This window comes from Ammospiza nelsoni, unplaced genomic scaffold (genome assembly GCF_027579445.1).
Source record: "Ammospiza nelsoni isolate bAmmNel1 unplaced genomic scaffold, bAmmNel1.pri scaffold_51, whole genome shotgun sequence".
Taxonomy (NCBI): domain Eukaryota; kingdom Metazoa; phylum Chordata; class Aves; order Passeriformes; family Passerellidae; genus Ammospiza; species Ammospiza nelsoni.
The window spans coordinates 675,601-686,860 of record NW_026683190.1 but is presented as its reverse complement, the minus strand read 5'-3'; positions in this window follow the sequence as shown (position 1 = coordinate 686,860).

Genomic DNA, 11,260 nt, shown 5'->3' with positions numbered 1-11,260 from the left:
TAGGGTTCAGCCTAGGGCTTGGATTTCTTTAACCAGGAAGCCCTGAGTTCCAGGCTTACTTCATCTGCCAAAGGCATCCCAAAGGGAGTGCAGAAGTGCCACAACATGGCTGCTTTCACGGCTTTTCCCTTAGGAAGAACCCTAATACCCGGCTGATTTACCTTCCTAGGGTTACTGTTAGGCTTAGGCCTAGGACTTTTAAAACCAGGAAGCCCTGGGCTCCAGGCACACTGCAGCTGCGAAAGGCATCCCAAGGGGAGCGCAAAAGTGACGCAACTTGGCTGCCACCACTGATATTTCCATGAGACCATCCCGAACCATAGGCTGATTTTCCTTCCTAGGTTTAAGGTTTGAGTTACGCCTAGGGTAAGGGTCTATTAACCAGAAAGCCCTGAGTTCCAAGAACACAGCAGCTGCGAAGGACTAGCCAAGAAGAGCGCAAAAGTACCACAACATGCCTGCCTCCACAGCTTTTTCCTTGGGGACATGCCTAATTCCTGGCTGATTTGCCTTTCTCGTCTTAGGGTTGGGGTTCGGCCTAGGGCTAGGATTTTAAAAAGCAGGAAGCCCTGAGTTCCAGGCACACTGGAGCTGTGAAAGGCATCCAAAAGGGAGTGCAAAAGTGCCACAACATGGCTGCTTTCACGGCTTTTTCCTTGGCAAGAAGCCTAACATCAGGCTGATTTACTTTCCCAGGGTTACTGTTAGGCTTAGGCCTAGGGCTAGGATTTTTGAAACTAGGAAGCCCTTAGCTCCAGGCACACTGCAGCTGTTCAAGGCATCCCAAGGGGAGTACAAAAGTGCAACAACATGGCAGCTTTCACAGCTTTTTCCTTGGCACCATCCCTATACCTAGGCTGATTTATCTGCCTAGGGTTAGGGTTAGGGTTCAGCCTAGGGCTTGGATTTTTTTAACCATGAAGCCCTGAGTTCCAGGCTTACTTCATCTGCCAAAGGCATCCCAAAGGGAGTGCAGAAGTGCCACAACATGGCTGCTTTCACGGCTTTTCCCTTAGGAAGAACCCTAATACCCGGCTGATTTACCTTCCTAGGGTTACTGTTAGGCTTAGGCCTAGGACTTTTAAAACCAGGAAGCCCTGGGCTCCAGGCACACTGCAGCTGCGAAAGGCATCCCAAGGGGAGCGCAAAAGTGACGCAACTTGGCTGCCACCACTGATATTTCCATGAGACCATCCCGAACCATAGGCTGATTTTCCTTCCTAGGGTTAAGGTTTGAGTTACGCCTAGGGTAAGGGTCTATTAACCAGAAAGCCCTGAGTTCCAAGAACACAGCAGCTGCGAAGGACTAGCCAAGAAGAGCGCAAAAGTACCACAACATGCCTGCCTCCACAGCTTTTTCCTTGGGGACATGCCTAATTCCTGGCTGATTTGCCTTTCTCGTCTTAGGGTTGGGGTTCGGCCTAGGGCTAGGATTTTAAAAAGCAGGAAGCCCTGAGTTCCAGGCACACTGGAGCTGTGAAAGGCATCCAAAAGGGAGTGCAAAAGTGCCACAACATGGCTGCTTTCACGGCTTTTTCCTTGGCAAGAAGCCTAACATCAGGCTGATTTACTTTCCCAGGGTTACTGTTAGGCTTAGGCCTAGGGCTAGGATTTTTGAAACTAGGAAGCCCTTAGCTCCAGGCACACTGCAGCTGTTCAAGGCATCCCAAGGGGAGTACAAAAGTGCAACAACATGGCAGCTTTCACAGCTTTTTCCTTGGCACCATCCCTATACCTAGGCTGATTTATCTGCCTAGGGTTAGGGTTAGGGTTCAGCCTAGGGCTTGGATTTTTTTAACCAGGAAGCCCTGAGTTCCAGGCTTACTTCATCTGCCAAAGGCATCCCAAAGGGAGTGCAGAAGTGCCACAACATGGCTGCTTTCACGGCTTTTCCCTTAGGAAGAACCCTAATACCCGGCTGATTTACCTTCCTAGGGTTACTGTTAGGCTTAGGCCTAGGACTTTTAAAACCAGGAAGCCCTGGGCTCCAGGCACACTGCAGCTGCGAAAGGCATCCCAAGGGGAGCGCAAAAGTGACGCAACTTGGCTGCCACCACTGATATTTCCATGAGACCATCCCGAACCATAGGCTGATTTTCCTTCCTAGGGTTAAGGTTTGAGTTACGCCTAGGGTAAGGTTCTATTAACCAGAAAGCCCTGAGTTCCAAGAACACAGCAGCTGCGAAGGACTAGCCAAGAAGAGCGCAAAAGTACCACAACATGCCTGCCTCCACAGCTTTTTCCTTGGGGACATGCCTAATTCCTGGCTGATTTGCCTTTCTCGTCTTAGGGTTGGGGTTCGGCCTAGGGCTAGGATTTTTAAAAGCAGGAAGCCCTGAGTTCCAGGCACACTGGAGCTGTGAAAGGCATCCAAAAGGGAGTGCAAAAGTGCCACAACATGGCTGCTTTCACGGCTTTTTCCTTGGCAAGAAACCTAACATCAGGCTGATTTACTTTCCCAGGGTTACTGTTAGGCTTAGGCCTAGGGCTAGGATTTTTGAAACTAGGAAGCCCTGGGCTCCAGGCACACTGCAGCTGTTCAAGGCATCCCAAGGGGAGTACAAAAGTGCAACAACATGGCATCTTTCACAGCTTTTTCCTTGGCACCATCCCTATACCTAGGCTGATTTATCTGCCTAGGGTTAGGGTTAGGGTTCAGCCTAGGGCTTGGATTTCTTTAACCAGGAAGCCCTGAGTTCCAGGCTTACTTCATCTGCCAAAGGCATCCCAAAGGGAGTGCAGAAGTGCCACAACATGGCTGCTTTCACGGCTTTTCCCTTAGGAAGAACCCTAATACCCGGCTGATTTACCTTCCTAGGGTTACTGTTAGGCTTAGGCCTAGGACTTTTAAAACCAGGAAGCCCTGGGCTCCAGGCACACTGCAGCTGCAAAAGGCATCCCAAGGGGAGCGCAAAAGTGACGCAACTTGGCTGCCACCACTGATATTTCCATGAGACCATCCCGAACCATAGGCTGATTTTCCTTCCTAGGGTTAAGGTTTGAGTTACGCCTAGGGTAAGGGTTCTATTAACCAGAAAGCCCTGAGTTCCAAGAACACAGCAGCTGCGAAGGACTAGCCAAGAAGAGCGCAAAAGTACCACAACATGCCTGCCTCCACAGCTTTTTCCTTGGGGACATGCCTAATTCCTGGCTGATTTGCCTTTCTCGTCTTAGGGTTGGGGTTCGGCCTAGGGCTAGGATTTTTAAAAGCAGGAAGCCCTGAGTTCCAGGCACACTGGAGCTGTGAAAGGCATCCAAAAGGGAGTGCAAAAGTGCCACAACATGGCTGCTTTCACGGCTTTTACCTTGGCAAGAAGCCTAACATCAGGCTGATTTACTTTCCCAGGGTTACTGTTAGGCTTAGGCCTAAGGCTAGGATTTTTGAAACTAGGAAGCCCTTAGCTCCAGGCACACTGCAGCTGTTCAAGGCATCCCAAGGGGAGTACAAAAGTGCAACAACATGGCAGCTTTCACAGCTTTTTCCTTGGCACCATCCCTATACCTAGGCTGATTTATCTGCCTAGGGTTAGGGTTAGGGTTCAGCCTAGGGCTTGGATTTCTTTAACCAGGAAGCCCTGAGTTCCAGGCTTACTTCATCTGCCAAAGGCATCCCAAAGGGAGTGCAGAAGTGCCACAACATGGCTGCTTTCACGGCTTTTCCCTTAGGAAGAACCCTAATACCCGGCTGATTTACCTTCCTAGGGTTACTGTTAGGCTTAGGCCTAGGACTTTTAAAACCAGGAAGCCCTGGGCTCCAGGCACACTGCAGCTGCAAAAGGCATCCCAAGGGGAGCGCAAAAGTGACGCAACTTGGCTGCCACCACTGATATTTCCATGAGACCATCCCGAACCATAGGCTGATTTTCCTTCCTAGGGTTAAGGTTTGAGTTACGCCTAGGGTAAGGGTTCTATTAACCAGAAAGCCCTGAGTTCCAAGAACACAGCAGCTGCGAAGGACTAGCCAAGAAGAGCGCAAAAGTACCACAACATGCCTGCCTCCACAGCTTTTTCCTTGGGGACATGCCTAATTCCTGGCTGATTTGCCTTTCTCGTCTTAGGGTTGGGGTTCGGCCTAGGGCTAGGATTTTTAAAAGCAGGAAGCCCTGAGTTCCAGGCACACTGGAGCTGTGAAAGGCATCCAAAAGGGAGTGCAAAAGTGCCACAACATGGCTGCTTTCACGGCTTTTACCTTGGCAAGAAGCCTAACATCAGGCTGATTTACTTTCCCAGGGTTACTGTTAGGCTTAGGCCTAAGGCTAGGATTTTTGAAACTAGGAAGCCCTTAGCTCCAGGCACACTGCAGCTGTTCAAGGCATCCCAAGGGGAGTACAAAAGTGCAACAACATGGCAGCTTTCACAGCTTTTTCCTTGGCACCATCCCTATACCTAGGCTGATTTATCTCCCTAGGGTTAGGGTTAGGGTTCAGCCTAGGGCTTGGATTTCTTTAACCAGGAAGCCCTGAGTTCCAGGCTTACTTCATCTGCCAAAGGCATCCCAAAGGGAGTGCAGAAGTGCCACAACATGGCTGCTTTCACGGCTTTTCCCTTAGGAAGAACCCTAATACCCGGCTGATTTACCTTCCTAGGGTTACTGTTAGGCTTAGGCCTAGGACTTTTAAAACCAGGAAGCCCTGGGCTCCAGGCACACTGCAGCTGCAAAAGGCATCCCAAGGGGAGCGCAAAAGTGACGCAACTTGGCTGCCACCACTGATATTTCCATGAGACCATCCCGAACCATAGGCTGATTTTCCTTCCTAGGGTTAAGGTTTGAGTTACGCCTAGGGTAAGGTTCTATTAACCAGAAAGCCCTGAGTTCCAAGAACACAGCAGCTGCGAAGGACTAGCCAAGAAGAGCGCAAAAGTACCACAACATGCCTGCCTCCACAGCTTTTTCCTTGGGGACATGCCTAATTCCTGGCTGATTTGCCTTTCTCGTCTTAGGGTTGGGGTTCGGCCTAGGGCTAGGATTTTTAAAAGCAGGAAGCCCTGAGTTCCAGGCACACTGGAGCTGTGAAAGGCATCCAAAAGGGAGTGCAAAAGTGCCACAACATGGCTGCTTTCACGGCTTTTTCCTTGGCAAGACGCCTAACACCAGGCTGATTTACCTTCCCAGGGTTACTGTTAGGCTTAGGCCTAGGGCTAGGATTTTTGAAACTAGGAAGCCCTGGGCTCCAGGCACACTGCAGCTGTTCAGGGCATCCCAAGGGGAGTACAAAAGTGCAACAACATGGCAGCTTTCACAGCTTTTTCCTTGGCACCATCCCTATACCTAGGCTGATTTATCTGCCTAGGGTTAGGGTTAGGGTTCAGCCTAGGGCTTGGATTTCTTTAACCAGGAAGCCCTGAGTTCCAGGCTTACTTCATCTGCCAAAGGCATCCCAAAGGGAGTGCAGAAGTGCCACAACATGGCTGCTTTCACGGCTTTTCCCTTAGGAAGAACCCTAATACCCGGCTGATTTACCTTCCTAGGGTTACTGTTAGGCTTAGGCCTAGGACTTTTAAAACCAGGAAGCCCTGGGCTCCAGGCACACTGCAGCTGCAAAAGGCATCCCAAGGGGAGCGCAAAAGTGACGCAACTTGGCTGCCACCACTGATATTTCCATGAGACCATCCCGAACCATAGGCTGATTTTCCTTCCTAGGGTTAAGGTTTGAGTTACGCCTAGGGTAAGGGTTCTATTAACCAGAAAGCCCTGAGTTCCAAGAACACAGCAGCTGCGAAGGACTAGCCAAGAAGAGCGCAAAAGTACCACAACATGCCTGCCTCCACAGCTTTTTCCTTGGGGACATGCCTAATTCCTGGCTGATTTGCCTTTCTCGTCTTAGGGTTGGGGTTCCGCCTAGGGCTAGGATTTTTAAAAGCAGGAAGCCCTGAGTTCCAGGCACACTGGAGATGTGAAATGCATCCAAAAGGGAGTGCAAAAGTGCCACAACATGGCTGCTTTCACGGCTTTTTCCTTGGCAAGACGCCTAACACCAGGCTGATTTACCTTCCCAGGGTTACTGTTAGGCTTAGGCCTAGGGCTAGGATTTTTAAAACTAGGAAGCCCTTAGCTCCAGGCACACTGCAGCTGTTCAAGGCATCCCAAGGGGAGTACAAAAGTGCAACAACATGGCAGCTTTCACAGCTTTTTCCTTGGCACCATCCCTATACCTAGGCTGATTTATCTGCCTAGGGTTAGGGTTAGGGTTCAGCCTAGGGCTTGAATTTTTTTAACCAGGAAGCCCTGAGTTCCAGGCTTACTTCATCTGCCAAAGGCATCCCAAAGGGAGTGCAGAAGTGCCACAACATGGCTGCTTTCACGGCTTTTCCCTTAGGAAGAACCCTAATACCCGGCTGATTTACCTTCCTAGGGTTACTGTTAGGCTTAGGCCTAGGACTTTTAAAACCAGGAAGCCCTGGGCTCCAGGCACACTGCAGCTGCAAAAGGCATCCCAAGGGGAGCGCAAAAGTGACGCAACTTGGCTGCCACCACTGATATTTCCATGAGACCATCCCGAACCATAGGCTGATTTTCCTTCCTAGGGTTAAGGTTTGAGTTACGCCTAGGGTAAGGTTCTATTAACCAGAAAGCCCTGAGTTCCAAGAACACAGCAGCTGCGAAGGACTAGCCAAGAAGAGCGCAAAAGTACCACAACATGCCTGCCTCCACAGCTTTTTCCTTGGGGACATGCCTAATTCCTGGCTGATTTGCCTTTCTCGTCTTAGGGTTGGGGTTCGGCCTAGGGCTAGGATTTTTAAAAGCAGGAAGCCCTGAGTTCCAGGCACACTGGAGCTGTGAAAGGCATCCAAAAGAGAGTGCAAAAGTGCCACAACATGGCTGCTTTCACGGCTTTTTCCTTGGCAAGACGCCTAACACCAGGCTGATTTACCTTCCCAGGGTTACTGTTAGGCTTAGGCCTAGGGCTAGGATTTTTGAAACTAGGAAGCCCTGGGCTCCAGGCACACTGCAGCTGTTCAGGGCATCCCAAGGGGAGTACAAAAGTGCAACAACATGGCAGCTTTCACAGCTTTTTCCTTGGCACCATCCCTATACCTAGGCTGATTTATCTGCCTAGGGTTAGGGTTAGGGTTCAGCCTAGGGCTTGGATTTCTTTAACCAGGAAGCCCTGAGTTCCAGGCTTACTTCATCTGCCAAAGGCATCCCAAAGGGAGTGCAGAAGTGCCACAACATGGCTGCTTTCACGGCTTTTCCCTTAGGAAGAACCCTAATACCCGGCTGATTTACCTTCCTAGGGTTACTGTTAGGCTTAGGCCTAGGACTTTTAAAACCAGGAAGCCCTGGGCTCCAGGCACACTGCAGCTGCAAAAGGCATCCCAAGGGGAGCGCAAAAGTGACGCAACTTGGCTGCCACCACTGATATTTCCATGAGACCATCCCGAACCATAGGCTGATTTTCCTTCCTAGGGTTAAGGTTTGAGTTACGCCTAGGGTAAGGGTTCTATTAACCAGAAAGCCCTGAGTTCCAAGAACACAGCAGCTGCGAAGGACTAGCCAAGAAGAGCGCAAAAGTACCACAACATGCCTGCCTCCACAGCTTTTTCCTTGGGGACATGCCTAATTCCTGGCTGATTTGCCTTTCTCGTCTTAGGGTTGGGGTTCGGCCTAGGGCTAGGATTTTTAAAAGCAGGAAGCCCTGAGTTCCAGGCACACTGGAGCTGTGAAAGGCATCCAAAAGGGAGTGCAAAAGTGCCACAACATGGCTGCTTTCACGGCTTTTTCCTTGGCAAGAAGCCTAACATCAGGCTGATTTACCTTCCCAGGGTTACTGTTAGGCTTAGGCCTAGGGCTAGGATTTTTTAAACTAGGAAGCCCTTAGCTCCAGGCACACTGCAGCTGTTCAAGGCATCCCAAGGGGAGTACAAAAGTGCAACAACATGGCAGCTTTCACAGCTTTTTCCTTGGCACCATCCCTATACCTAGGCTGATTTATCTGCCTAGGGTTAGGGTTAGGGTTCAGCCTAGGGCTTGGATTTCTTTAACCAGGAAGCCCTGAGTTCCAGGCTTACTTCATCTGCCAAAGGTATCCCAAAGGGAGTGCAGAAGTGCCACAACATGGCTGCTTTCACGGCTTTTCCCTTAGGAAGAACCCTAATACCCGGCTGATTTACCTTCTTAGGGTTACTGTTAGGCTTAGGCCTAGGACTTTTAAAACCAGGAAGCCCTGGGCTCCAGGCACACTGCAGCTGCGAAAGGCATCCCAAGGGGAGCGCAAAAGTGACGCAACTTGGCTGCCACCACTGATATTTCCATGAGACCATCCCGAACCATAGGTTGATTTTCCTTCCTAGGGTTAAGGTTTGAGTTACGCCTAGGGTAAGGGCTCTATTAACCAGAAAGCCCTGAGTTCCAAGAACACAGCAGCTGCGAAGGACTAGCCAAGAAGAGCGCAAAAGTACCACAACATGCCTGCCTCCACAGCTTTTTCCTTGGGGACATGCCTAATTCCTGGCTGATTTGCCTTTCTCGTCTTAGGGTTGGGGTTCGGCCTAGGGCTAGGATTTTTAAAAGCAGGAAGCCCTGAGTTCCAGGCACACTGGAGCTGTGAAAGGCATCCAAAAGGGAGTGCAAAAGTGCCACAACATGGCTGCTTTCACGGCTTTTTCCTTGGCAAGACGCCTAACATCAGGCTGATTTACCTTCCCAGGGTTACTGTTAGGCTTAGGCCTAGGGCTAGGATTTTTGAAACTAGGAAGCCCTGGGCTCCAGGCACACTGCAGCTGTTCAAGGCATCCCAAGGGGAGTACAAAAGTGCAACAACATGGCAGCTTTCACAGCTTTTTCCTTGGCACCATCCCTATACCTAGGCTGATTTATCTGCCTAGGGTTAGGGTTAGGGTTCAGCCTAGGGCTTGGATTTCTTTAACCAGGAAGCCCTGAGTTCCAGGCTTACTTCATCTGCCAAAGGCATCCCAAAGGGAGTGCAGAAGTGCCACAACATGGCTGCTTTCACGGCTTTTCCCTTAGGAAGAACCCTAATACCCGGCTGATTTACCTTCCTAGGGTTACTGTTAGGCTTAGGCCTAGGACTTTTAAAACCAGGAAGCCCTGGGCTCCAGGCACACTGCAGCTGCAAAAGGCATCCCAAGGGGAGCGCAAAAGTGACGCAACTTGGCTGCCACCACTGATATTTCCATGAGACCATCCCGAACCATAGGCTGATTTTCCTTCCTAGGCTTAAGGTTTGAGTTACGCCTAGGGTAAGGGCTCTATTAACCAGAAAGCCCTGAGTTCCAAGAACACAGCAGCTGCGAAGGACTAGCCAAGAAGAGCGCAAAAGTACCACAACATGCCTGCCTCCACAGCTTTTTCCTTGGGGACATGCCTAATTCCTGGCTGATTTGCCTTTCTCGTCTTAGGGTTGGGGTTCGGCCTAGGGCTAGGATTTTTAAAAGCAGGAAGCCCTGAGTTCCAGGCACACTGGAGCTGTGAAAGGCATCCAAAAGGGAGTGCAAAAGTGCCACAACATGGCTGCTTTCACGGCTTTTTCCTTGGCAAGAAGCCTAACACCAGGCTGACATACTTTCCCAGGGTTACTGTTAGGCTTAGGCCTAGGGCTAGGATTTTTAAAACTAGGAAGCCCTGGGCTCCAGGCACACTGCAGCTGTTCAAGGCATCCCAAGGGGAGTACAAAAGTGCAACAACATGGCAGCTTTCACAGCTTTTTCCTTGGCACCATCCCTATACCTAGGCTGATTTATCTGCCTAGGGTTAGGGTTAGGGTTCAGCCTAGGGCTTGGATTTCTTTAACCAGGAAGCCCTGAGTTCCAGGCTTACTTCATCTGCCAAAGGTATCCCAAAGGGAGTGCAGAAGTGCCACAACATGGCTGCTTTCACGGCTTTTCCCTTAGGAAGAACCCTAATACCCGGCTGATTTACCTTCTTAGGGTTACTGTTAGGCTTAGGCCTAGGACTTTTAAAACCAGGAAGCCCTGGGCTCCAGGCACACTGCAGCTGCGAAAGGCATCCCAAGGGGAGCGCAAAAGTGACGCAACTTGGCTGCCACCACTGATATTTCCATGAGACCATCCCGAACCATAGGTTGATTTTCCTTCCTAGGGTTAAGGTTTGAGTTACGCCTAGGGTAAGGGCTCTATTAACCAGAAAGCCCTGAGTTCCAAGAACACAGCAGCTGCGAAGGACTAGCCAAGAAGAGCGCAAAAGTACCACAACATGCCTGCCTCCACAGCTTTTTCCTTGGGGACATGCCTAATTCCTGGCTGATTTGCCTTTCTCGTCTTAGGGTTGGGGTTCGGCCTAGGGCTAGGATTTTTAAAAGCAGGAAGCCCTGAGTTCCAGGCACACTGGAGCTGTGAAAGGCATCCAAAAGGGAGTGCAAAAGTGCCACAACATGGCTGCTTTCACGGCTTTTTCCTTGGCAAGACGCCTAACATCAGGCTGATTTACCTTCCCAGGGTTACTGTTAGGCTTAGGCCTAGGGCTAGGATTTTTGAAACTAGGAAGCCCTGGGCTCCAGGCACACTGCAGCTGTTCAAGGCATCCCAAGGGGAGTACAAAAGTGCAACAACATGGCAGCTTTCACAGCTTTTTCCTTGGCACCATCCCTATACCTAGGCTGATTTATCTGCCTAGGGTTAGGGTTAGGGTTCAGCCTAGGGCTTGGATTTCTTTAACCAGGAAGCCCTGAGTTCCAGGCTTACTTCATCTGCCAAAGGCATCCCAAAGGGAGTGCAGAAGTGCCACAACATGGCTGCTTTCACGGCTTTTCCCTTAGGAAGAACCCTAATACCCGGCTGATTTACCTTCCTAGGGTTACTGTTAGGCTTAGGCCTAGGACTTTTAAAACCAGGAAGCCCTGGGCTCCAGGCACACTGCAGCTGCAAAAGGCATCCCAAGGGGAGCGCAAAAGTGACGCAACTTGGCTGCCACCACTGATATTTCCATGAGACCATCCCGAACCATAGGCTGATTTTCCTTCCTAGGCTTAAGGTTTGAGTTACGCCTAGGGTAAGGGCTCTATTAACCAGAAAGCCCTGAGTTCCAAGAACACAGCAGCTGCGAAGGACTAGCCAAGAAGAGCGCAAAAGTACCACAACATGCCTGCCTCCACAGCTTTTTCCTTGGGGACATGCCTAATTCCTGGCTGATTTGCCTTTCTCGTCTTAGGGTTGGGGTTCGGCCTAGGGCTAGGATTTTTAAAAGCAGGAAGCCCTGAGTTCCAGGCACACTGGAGCTGTGAAAGGCATCCAAAAGGGAGTGCAAAAGTGCCACAACATGGCTGCTTTCACGGCTTTTTCC